Source organism: Cucurbita moschata, unplaced genomic scaffold, assembly GCF_002738365.1.
Source record: "Cucurbita moschata cultivar Rifu unplaced genomic scaffold, Cmos_1.0 Cmo_Scf00026, whole genome shotgun sequence".
Lineage (NCBI taxonomy): Eukaryota > Viridiplantae > Streptophyta > Magnoliopsida > Cucurbitales > Cucurbitaceae > Cucurbita > Cucurbita moschata.
Genome location: NW_019268542.1, coordinates 1,934,593 through 1,943,817, shown reverse-complemented (window position 1 = coordinate 1,943,817; position 9,225 = coordinate 1,934,593). Strand labels below are relative to the sequence as shown.

General features: G+C 38.0%; 1 long non-coding RNA gene across 1 annotated transcript in view; it reads left to right on the top strand.

Moving 5' to 3' along the window:
- LOC111462126 overlaps window positions 1-6,542 on the top strand; it is a 23,365-nt gene extending 16,823 nt beyond the window's left edge. The window contains exons 3-4 of the long non-coding RNA XR_002713716.1: window positions 1,845-1,852; window positions 6,467-6,542. This is a non-coding gene — a long non-coding RNA (uncharacterized LOC111462126). The remainder of the gene's footprint in view (window positions 1-1,844; window positions 1,853-6,466) is intronic.
- Window positions 6,543-9,225: the final 2,683 nt, after the last annotated feature.

Sequence of the window (9,225 nt, the reverse complement as noted above, 5' to 3'; positions counted from 1 at the left end):
AGTAGCGTCGGGTCGAAGCGCGGGTCGCAGTCCGGTTCGGGTCATGGTCTGGGTCGCGGGCTACAGAGGCTACGGGGCCAAGACTACAGTTGGGCCTCCGCTTATTAGGCTGGGCCGAAAGTTTTTTTTTTTTTTTGGGTTGCAGGCCGGCTCGCTTGGACCGTGGGTCTGGTCTCGGGTTGGTTCAATTGAACCGTAACTTCTGGGCTGGTCTGAGGTTTGGGCCGCAGTAGTTGGGCTGGGCCGAAGGCAGAGGCCGAGGAAAGAATGGGCTGACCCTCTCAGATTCTGGGTTCGGGTTGACCCGGATCCGTGGGTCTCATCTTCCTTACCCGACTTCGGCCGATTTTCCAGCGAGCTTTCTCTCTCTCCTTCCCGCTACGTTTCCATTGCCGATTTCGGTCCTCTCTCTTTCTCTTCTTCTTTATTTGTCGTCCTTCTTTCTTTTCTGGAAGTCTTGCGCCTAAAGGTTCCTAAAATCACAGATCTATGACGATTAGGAAAAATCCAATTTTCCGACCTCGGTACCGACGACGGCGCTTATGAAGAAACGCAGAACGCACCTTGAGTTAACGTGCTTTCGCTAGGGACCGTTCTCATGGTGGTAATAGGTCGTTTGGTGTCGGTTTGAGGGTGGTTTGAGGGTTCGTCGGAGAAACTGGACACTCGCCAATTTTTTTTTTCCGAAATCTCTCTTTCTCGTAGTTTCTGTCTTTTCTCTCTTTGCAGGTATCCTGATGGTGCTGGTGTCGTGGGCTGAGGGCTGGGCGTGTTGTGGCCGTCGTATCGCGTGGGTTCCGCAAAACTCGGCGGTCGCCGGAAAACTCGCGGGTTTTCCAGCGACTGAGTTTTTGTTTTTGTTTTTTTTTCTAGTTTTCTCGTTTTCCTTTATTTATTTATTTATTTATTATATATATATGTATATATATATATATATATATATATATACACATTTTTTTTTCTTTCTTTCTTTCCCGGGTCGTTACACAGGAACTAGCGGAGCTGACGTGCGAGTCACTCGGGTGCAACGGAGATGAATCACTAGTAGTGAATTTTGCTTTTAAGTTGTATCATATGCTGGACGAGAGCGTGTGAATAGAGAAAAGGTCCGAGATGAGTGCGTGTCAGATTATTCATTTTTGCTAAGTTTAGGAGCTGTTTCATGGTCCTCATAGAAGCAACCGGTAGTCACACTGTCCACTACTTAAGCTGAAATCATTGCTGTTGTAGCTTGTGCAATGATTGCTGCTGCAGCTTGTGCAATCATTGCTACTGCAGCTTGTGCTTGCGAAACCATATGGTTGAGAAGGATGCTGGAAAAGCTCGATCATATCTCAATTGGAGCTACAATGGTGTACTGTGATAATAGTTCCACTATTAAGCTAACCGAAAATCCAATTTTCCACGATCGAAGCAAACACATTAATGATCGTTTCCACTTCCTCTGTGATTTAAGTAAAGGTGGAACTGTGATGTCACAACATTGTCATACTAAAGAGCAAGTGTTTGATACCATAACAAAACCTATGACTCGAGTTGTGTTTGAGATGCTATGCGTGTTGCTTGGTGTCTGCCAAGATCCTGAAGTTTGATCTAAACACTGCATTTTAGTTGCTATTTTTATGTTTTAGTTTCTTAATATTAGATCACTGATACAATTTTATGCCCATATCAGATAGCTATTTTTATGCTTTAGTTTCTTAATATTAGATCACTGATAAGTTTTATGCGATATCAGTTGTAGATATATTCTTTGTTTTGGCATGATATTCTAGTTTCTGTTAGAATTTTATTTTTATCTTTGGTTACACATTGTACTGGATATAAATGTACTCATTCTTCAGAGAATAAAGTACTAGTTTCCTTCCTTTTGCAAACCTATCTTCATTAAATTTATCACCGCTATCCTAAGCAATTTAACTGGGTGTGTATTTATTGTTCTACACACGGTCAACACGTGTGAGTATGGACCCACCATTCGGTTTGCACACCTCTTGGGCGTCTTTCTTGTTGGGTGAGCATTCCTTAGGAGTTGTTGATGTCGGACACCCGTTAGGAATAGCAACCATTGTAGCATTCTAATAAATATAATGATTGTTTCCGTGCCTCGTAGTGTACGCGTCTGTACCATCATAAAAGAAGAAGGGGTATCCATGACTTTATATTATATTCGTGGCTTTCATTACATGTATAACAACCCCTCTAACATTTTTCTTTATATTATATCATTTTATCATAATTTTCCATGCATTTATCGGAGTTATGCATTATCATGTCTTCTAACATATCATAAACTTATCATGTCTTCTAACGTATCATATCATATCATATATCATAACATTCAAAAATCACATCACGAGCAGGTCGTCAAGCATAGAATATCTTAACACATCATATTGTAAACATATCATTTGATCACGTATAACATAACATTCACATATCATATCGTACACATCATTTCATTATCATCCAAATATATGTGTATACGGCACATGCAAAGCCACGACCACATGTCATCATACAACATACAATTTATAACCAAATCAATAGAAGTGTCACCTACTTGGTTGGCTTTAACCGACATTTCCCTAATATTCAAATGCGTTTGCTTTTCGTCCCTTGAAATTTCTCAAAGTATTGTCGATTGTAATTTTCTATTAAAACGTTCATTTTGTTTCGTTAGTAAGTAAAATTCCTTAACTCAATTTAACTTAAATCGTGAAATTGAACCTTATATTTACCTTAATTGTCTTAAAAAAGGTCAATTTTAGCTTGAAGATGATCATAACGATGAAAATTGAACAAAATTCCCTCTACCAAGCTGAGGGATTGATTTCTTAGTCGCAAAGCCAAGCAAAAGTCGAGCGAGCTAACTGAACCGCATACGCTGAAGGAAGCTTGGTAGTATCTTAATATGCATAATTGAGTTTGACAAAATTTGAGAAAAAATAAGAAGGTAAAAAAAACTATGTCATTATAGAACTATGTCATTATTTTATTGTGGCCTATGCCATTTTTATAGTTAAGAGACAGTAACACCTCCATACATAGAGAGAGGGGGCTTAGTGTAAGCACGGATAGTAGTCTAATGCTTGTTGAACTCCTTGAGGACATCTTCAAATGATGATAGTACTCCACCTTTGCAATATATGACCAAGGAATGCCATCGTCAGTTATAGCTTCTACCACAATAATAAAAATTCTTATTCTACCTCCATTGATCGTATAAGACAGACCATTCACCACATGCAAGTAAATGAGTCATTCACCATTCTTGTTATACACTTCCATTTCAAACCTTCCAACCTTTTGCAATTCTTCTTCATTGACATTCTTAATTGGAACTATATTTGAAGGAAACACTTCTCCACACCTCATTCGATAACATCTTTGATACATAGTTTCATTAACTTATTTTGTTCATGAATAAGTGGAGTTCAATATTTATAGCTGTCGCTGAACGCGGTTCAAATTGATATAGCCGAATCTTACAACAAACAATAATTGAGCATTCCTCCATTAGAAGATAGCTTTGGATAATGGTTGCATTGTTTTAGTGAAACAATTAATATTTGATTTATTACTAGTGGAACAAACATTTTGTAGGTATATTTTTTAGTTTTACTAATAAATTACACATTAATAGTTTGATACAATTAAGGTTACTTAAATTTGTGAGTAGAAGTATAGATTGAGCTTGGTTGAACATGTAATCTTATTGTACTAATAAATTACACATTAATTGTTTGATACAATTAAGGTTACTTAAATTTGTGAGTAGAAGTTTAGATTGAGCTCGGTTGAACAGGTACTCTTAAATTATATCTAAAACTAAATATGATTTCCTTTTTATACATTCATAACAACAAAATGTGCATGGTGGGAAGTACGTTGTGTTTTAATTGGGTTATTGAATAAACCTTCTCGGAAAGTAAATTTAGTATTGATACTAATATTCAATATTTATTTAATTAATTTAAATTTAGATCTTCTGCATAGAAGTGTGCCCATTAGTTGGTTTGCCCGAGAGGTTAAGGAGGAAGACTTAAAATCTTCCACACGAAAGTGCGCATGGGTTCGAACACCATAGCCAGCATTATGGGCCTCCCATGGTACTGAGGGGTTCGATTCTACGGATGTGCATTTTTCAAGCTTACTTGGAGGTGAATCGTACCCTTAATAGGTGCATTTTACACTATTAATAGTTGTGAAGAGGCCCCCTAATTTTGTAGGCCAATCTTCTAATGACTTGAAACCCCTAATGGGTGACTTACTCTTGTAATAGTTGTGAAGAGGCTTAAACTTATGGGACTAGATTGGCCAGGCCATAAAATTGGCTAATTTTATGGTCCAACTAAAACACACCTACTACTCGTGCAAATCTAGTATAGTTGTATCATAGTACCCTCCCATGGTACTGAGGGGTTCGATTCCACGGATGTGCATTTTTCAAGCTTACTTGTAGGTGAATCGTACCCCTAATAGGTGCATTTTTTAAGCTTACTTGTAGGTGAATCGTACCCCTAATAGGTGCATTTTTCAAGCTTACTTATAGGTGAATTTAGCCCAAATAACCCAAATAGGTGACTGTAATAGTAGTGAAGAGGCTTAGATTTATGGGCTAGATTAACCAAGACATAGAACCCTCCCATGGTTGATCGGAGTTCGATTCCCTACGGATGTGCATTTTTCAAGCTTACTTGGAGGTGAATCGTACCCTTAATAGGTGCATTTTACACTATTAATAGTTGTGAAGAGGCCCCCTAATTTTGTAGGCCAATCTTCTAATGACTTGAAACCCCTAATGGGTGACTTACTCTTGTAATAGTTGTGAAGAGGCTTAAACTTATGGGACTAGATTGGCCAGGCCATAAAATTGGCTAATTTTATGGTCCAACTAAAACACACCTACTACTCGTGCAAATCTAGTATAGTTGTATCATAGTACCCTCCCATGGTACTGAGGGGTTCGATTCCACAGATGTGCATTTTTCAAGCTTACTTGTAGGTGAATCGTACCCCTAATAGGTGCATTTTTTAAGCTTACTTGTAGGTGAATCGTACCCCTAATAGGTGCATTTTTCAAGCTTACTTATAGGTGAATTGTACCCCAAATAACCCAAATAGGTGACTGTAATAGTAGTGAAGAGGCTTAGATTTATGGGCTAAATTGACCCAGACATAGAATTGCTAACTTTATGATCCAACTAAAACACACATACTTCCCTCTTGGATGTGCACATCTAGTGTAGTGGTATCATAGTTTCCTCCCACGATACTAATCGGGCTTCGATTCCCCTGAATGGCTAAGTACACCTAAAATAACCCCTAACGAGTGACTTTCTACTTAGACTTATGGGCCTGATAGGGCTAGGTTGACCAAGCCTTGGCTAACTTCGTCTAACTAAAGCACACAATACTTCTCAACTGGATGTCCACATCTAGTGTAGTGGTATCATAGTACCCTCTCACGGTACTGTCCGGGAAATTTCCTTGGAGAACCCCTAATGGGTGACTTACTCTCTTGTAATAGTAGTGAAGAGGCTAAGACTTACGGGCCTGATATGGCTAGATTGACCGCCATAGAATTGGCTAAATTTATGGACCAACACACAGTACTTCCCTCCTGGATGAGCACATCTAGTGTAGTGGTATCATAGTACCCTCCCATGGTACTAACCAAGGTTCGATTTATTGGATGTGAATTTTTCAAGCTTACTTGAAGGTCAATCGTCTAATGACTTTTATGAAATAAAGAGATTAGAAATAAGTGGCTAAGGGCACCTAGAAGAAACCATAATTGGTGACTTACGGGTCTGATAGGGAATTGGCTAACTTTATGGTCAAACTAAAACACACAGTACTTCCCTCCTGGATGTGAACATCTAGTGTAGTGGTATCATAGTACCCCTCCCACAGTACTGACCGGGATTGGATTCCCATATGTACATTTTTCAAGCTTACTTGTAGGTAAATCTTCTAATAACTTAGATGAAATAAAGAGATCTTCTAATGATTAGATGAAATGAAGAGATTAGAAATAAGTGTCTATGTGCACTTAGAAGAACCTGAGTGACTTACTCTCTTGTAATAGTAGATAAGAGTCCTAAGCTTATGGGCCTGATAGGGCTAGATTGACCAAGCCATAGAATATGCTAACTTAATGGTCCAACTAAAACACACACTACTTCCCACCTGGATGTGAACATCTAGTGTTTGGGTATCATATAAAGGGAATGAATTCTTCATCCACGTAAGGAAGCATTGAGAACCGTTTTAATTTTTATTATGAATTAAAACAAAAGAAATAAATATGAGTTTAAGAATTTTACCTTTCTAGAAATCCTAGTTTGCAAGACATTCTTCCACATTCCACAAGATCTTCCTTGCTATGACTCGAACACAAAGCTAAGGCTTGTGGGAGCCTCTTGAAAGAAAATCCCGAAGGGTTTAGAGAAGAAGAAAGAGTTTCGAGAATTCTTTAGAGATGTAATTACATTCTCCAGAGAAAGTGGGAGAGATTGATGTGTCTTTTGCTCAACCCAAAGGTGTTGTCCTCTAGATTCAATCTTCATGAATTATAAGCTAATCTACATAGAGTTATCCGTTGAAGAGGACAACTTATTTACCATTCGAATTTCAAAATATTTGTAGTCTCTTGAAACTTATTTCCCATTCGAATTTCAAAATATTCGAATGGTACTAGAACACATAGGCAAACTCAAGTGTCTTCGCTCTGCCCCTCTTTTTTTCTTGGTATAAAGAAACTTGCATTCTTTGTTTCTGACATCTTCTTCCTCCACTGTTCATCTCTCCATAGTTACCATTGAACCCTCTCTCTCTTACCCTTTTCTCACAATAGAGTCATGGACTTAATTCTAAAGCCTGTATCTTGCGTCTCAATAGTCCACAACCATGTCATGGACTTAATTCTAAAGTCTGTACCTTGCGTCTCAATAGTCCACACCCTATAGTTGTTTCTAACACCTGATTGCTTCGTTCTTCATTCTCCATTTCCATTCTCTCTCTTGTTTCATTCCTGTTCCATTTGTAATCAGATGTTTGATTTGTCCAAATTCTAATGGAAATTTTTCATTCTCTCTCCTTTCTTGTTCTATTTCGAGATTGACCAAGGCCTTTCAAATGACCCTCTCTCTCTCATCCTTCTTCCTTTGGGTTTCTCTCTACTAAATGGGTTAATCATATTCTGTCATGTCAACATCACTAGTGCCCGATGAACCCTTTACAGTTTTCGATGACCAAGAAAATACTATAATGCTCAGCCAGACGTCTTCTCCAAACCAGGCTACTAACATCTTCACAAAAAGTGTTTTTCAACCTCTCTTTGAATTTTTCAGATCCAAGTCTCACGTTCATTCAAATCCAACGCTCAGCTTGCAAGGTTTTAAGGATATTTAGTTATGAATTATGGTTTGCCATATATATCATAGTTGACCTTTTATTACAGACAAGTATGATTGAGGAGATTTAGCCTTCTATTACAGTTTATCATAGGTACCATATTTGATTCTTTATTGTAGTCAAATAAAATACTATAATAGAATTATGTTAAAATAGTATTTTAGTAGTTCGCAAAATACTATGTTAGAACGCAAAATACTATGTTAGAATACTATTAGGGATACTATTCTAACATAGTATTTTGCGGACTACTAAAATACTATCTTAGAATAATATTTTAGTAGTTCGCACAATATCATAGGATAAATAGTATTTTAGTAGTTCGCAAGGAAGAAGGTTGCTCTCTATTATATTGAGACTATTAGAGAGGTAAATCTTCCAAGATTCACATGTAAAACTTGCAAGCGAATATTTAAGTAGAAAATTATTAAGATGGCGGATTTAAGTAGAATTATGATAAATTGAACGTAAACATATTTCAAGAGGGTACTATGATACCACTGCACTAGATGTGCACGTGTAGGAAGGAAGGAAGTACTGTGTGTTTTAAGTTAGACCAGTTGGACCATTAAGTAAGCCAATTAATGCCCATAGATGTGAATATCCAGGTGGGAAGTAGTGTGTCTAAGCCTTCTTCACTATTATTATAGAGATCTAGCCATCAGAACTACAAGTCTAAGTCAAGCCTTCTTCACTATTATTACAGAGATCTAGCCATCAGGGCTATAAGTCTAAGTATAACCCAAGCCTTCTTCACTATTATTACAAAGATCTAGCCATCAGGGCTATAAGTCTAAGCCAAGCCTTATTCACTATTATTACAGAGTAAGTCACTTGTTAGGGATTCTTCTCTGGGGTTCGTGGAAGGGTACTATGATACCACTACACTAGATGTGCACGTCCAGGAGAAGTACTGTGTCTTTTAGTTGGACAATAAAATGCTCAGTACCGTTGGAGGGTACATGATACCACTACACTAGATGTGCACATCCTGGATGTCTTTGAGTTGGACCATAAAGTTAGCCAATTCTGGCTTGGTCAATCTAGCCCGCCTCTTCACTACTATTATAGGAGAGTAAGACACCCCCATTAGGGGTTCTCTTCTCCTAGGTGCACTTCCGACTAATTTCTAATCTCTTTATTTCATAAAAGTGATTAGAAGATTAACCTACAAGTAAGCTTGAAAAATTCACATTCGAGAAATTTAACCCCGGTCAGTACATTAGAAGATTAACCTACAAGTAAGCTTGAAAAATTCACATTCGAGAAATTTAACCCCGGTCAGTACCGTAGGAGGGTATTATGATACTACTACACTAGATGTGCATATCTTGGAGGGAAGTACTCGATCTTTGAGTTGGAGCATAAAGTTTACCAATTCTATGGCTTGGTCATTCTAGCCCGCCTCTTCACTAGGAGAGAGTTGGACCATAAAGTTTAACCAATTCTATGGCTTGGTCAATCTAGCCAGCTTCTTCACTAGGAGAGAGTTGGATCATAAAGTTAACCAATTCTATGGCTTGGTCAATCTAGCCAGCCTCCTCACTAGGAGAGAGTTGGACCATAAAGTTAACCAATTCTATGGCTTGGTCAATCTAGACCGCCTCTTCACTAGGAGAGAGTTGGACCATAAAGTTAACCAATTCTATGGCTTGGTCAATCTAGCCCGCCTCTTCACTAATTTCTAATCTCTTCTCCTAGGTGCACTAACGACTAATTTCTTATCTCTTTATTTCATAAAAGTGATTAGAAGATTAACCTACAAGTAAGCTTGAAAAGTGCAAATTCGAGAAATTTAACCCC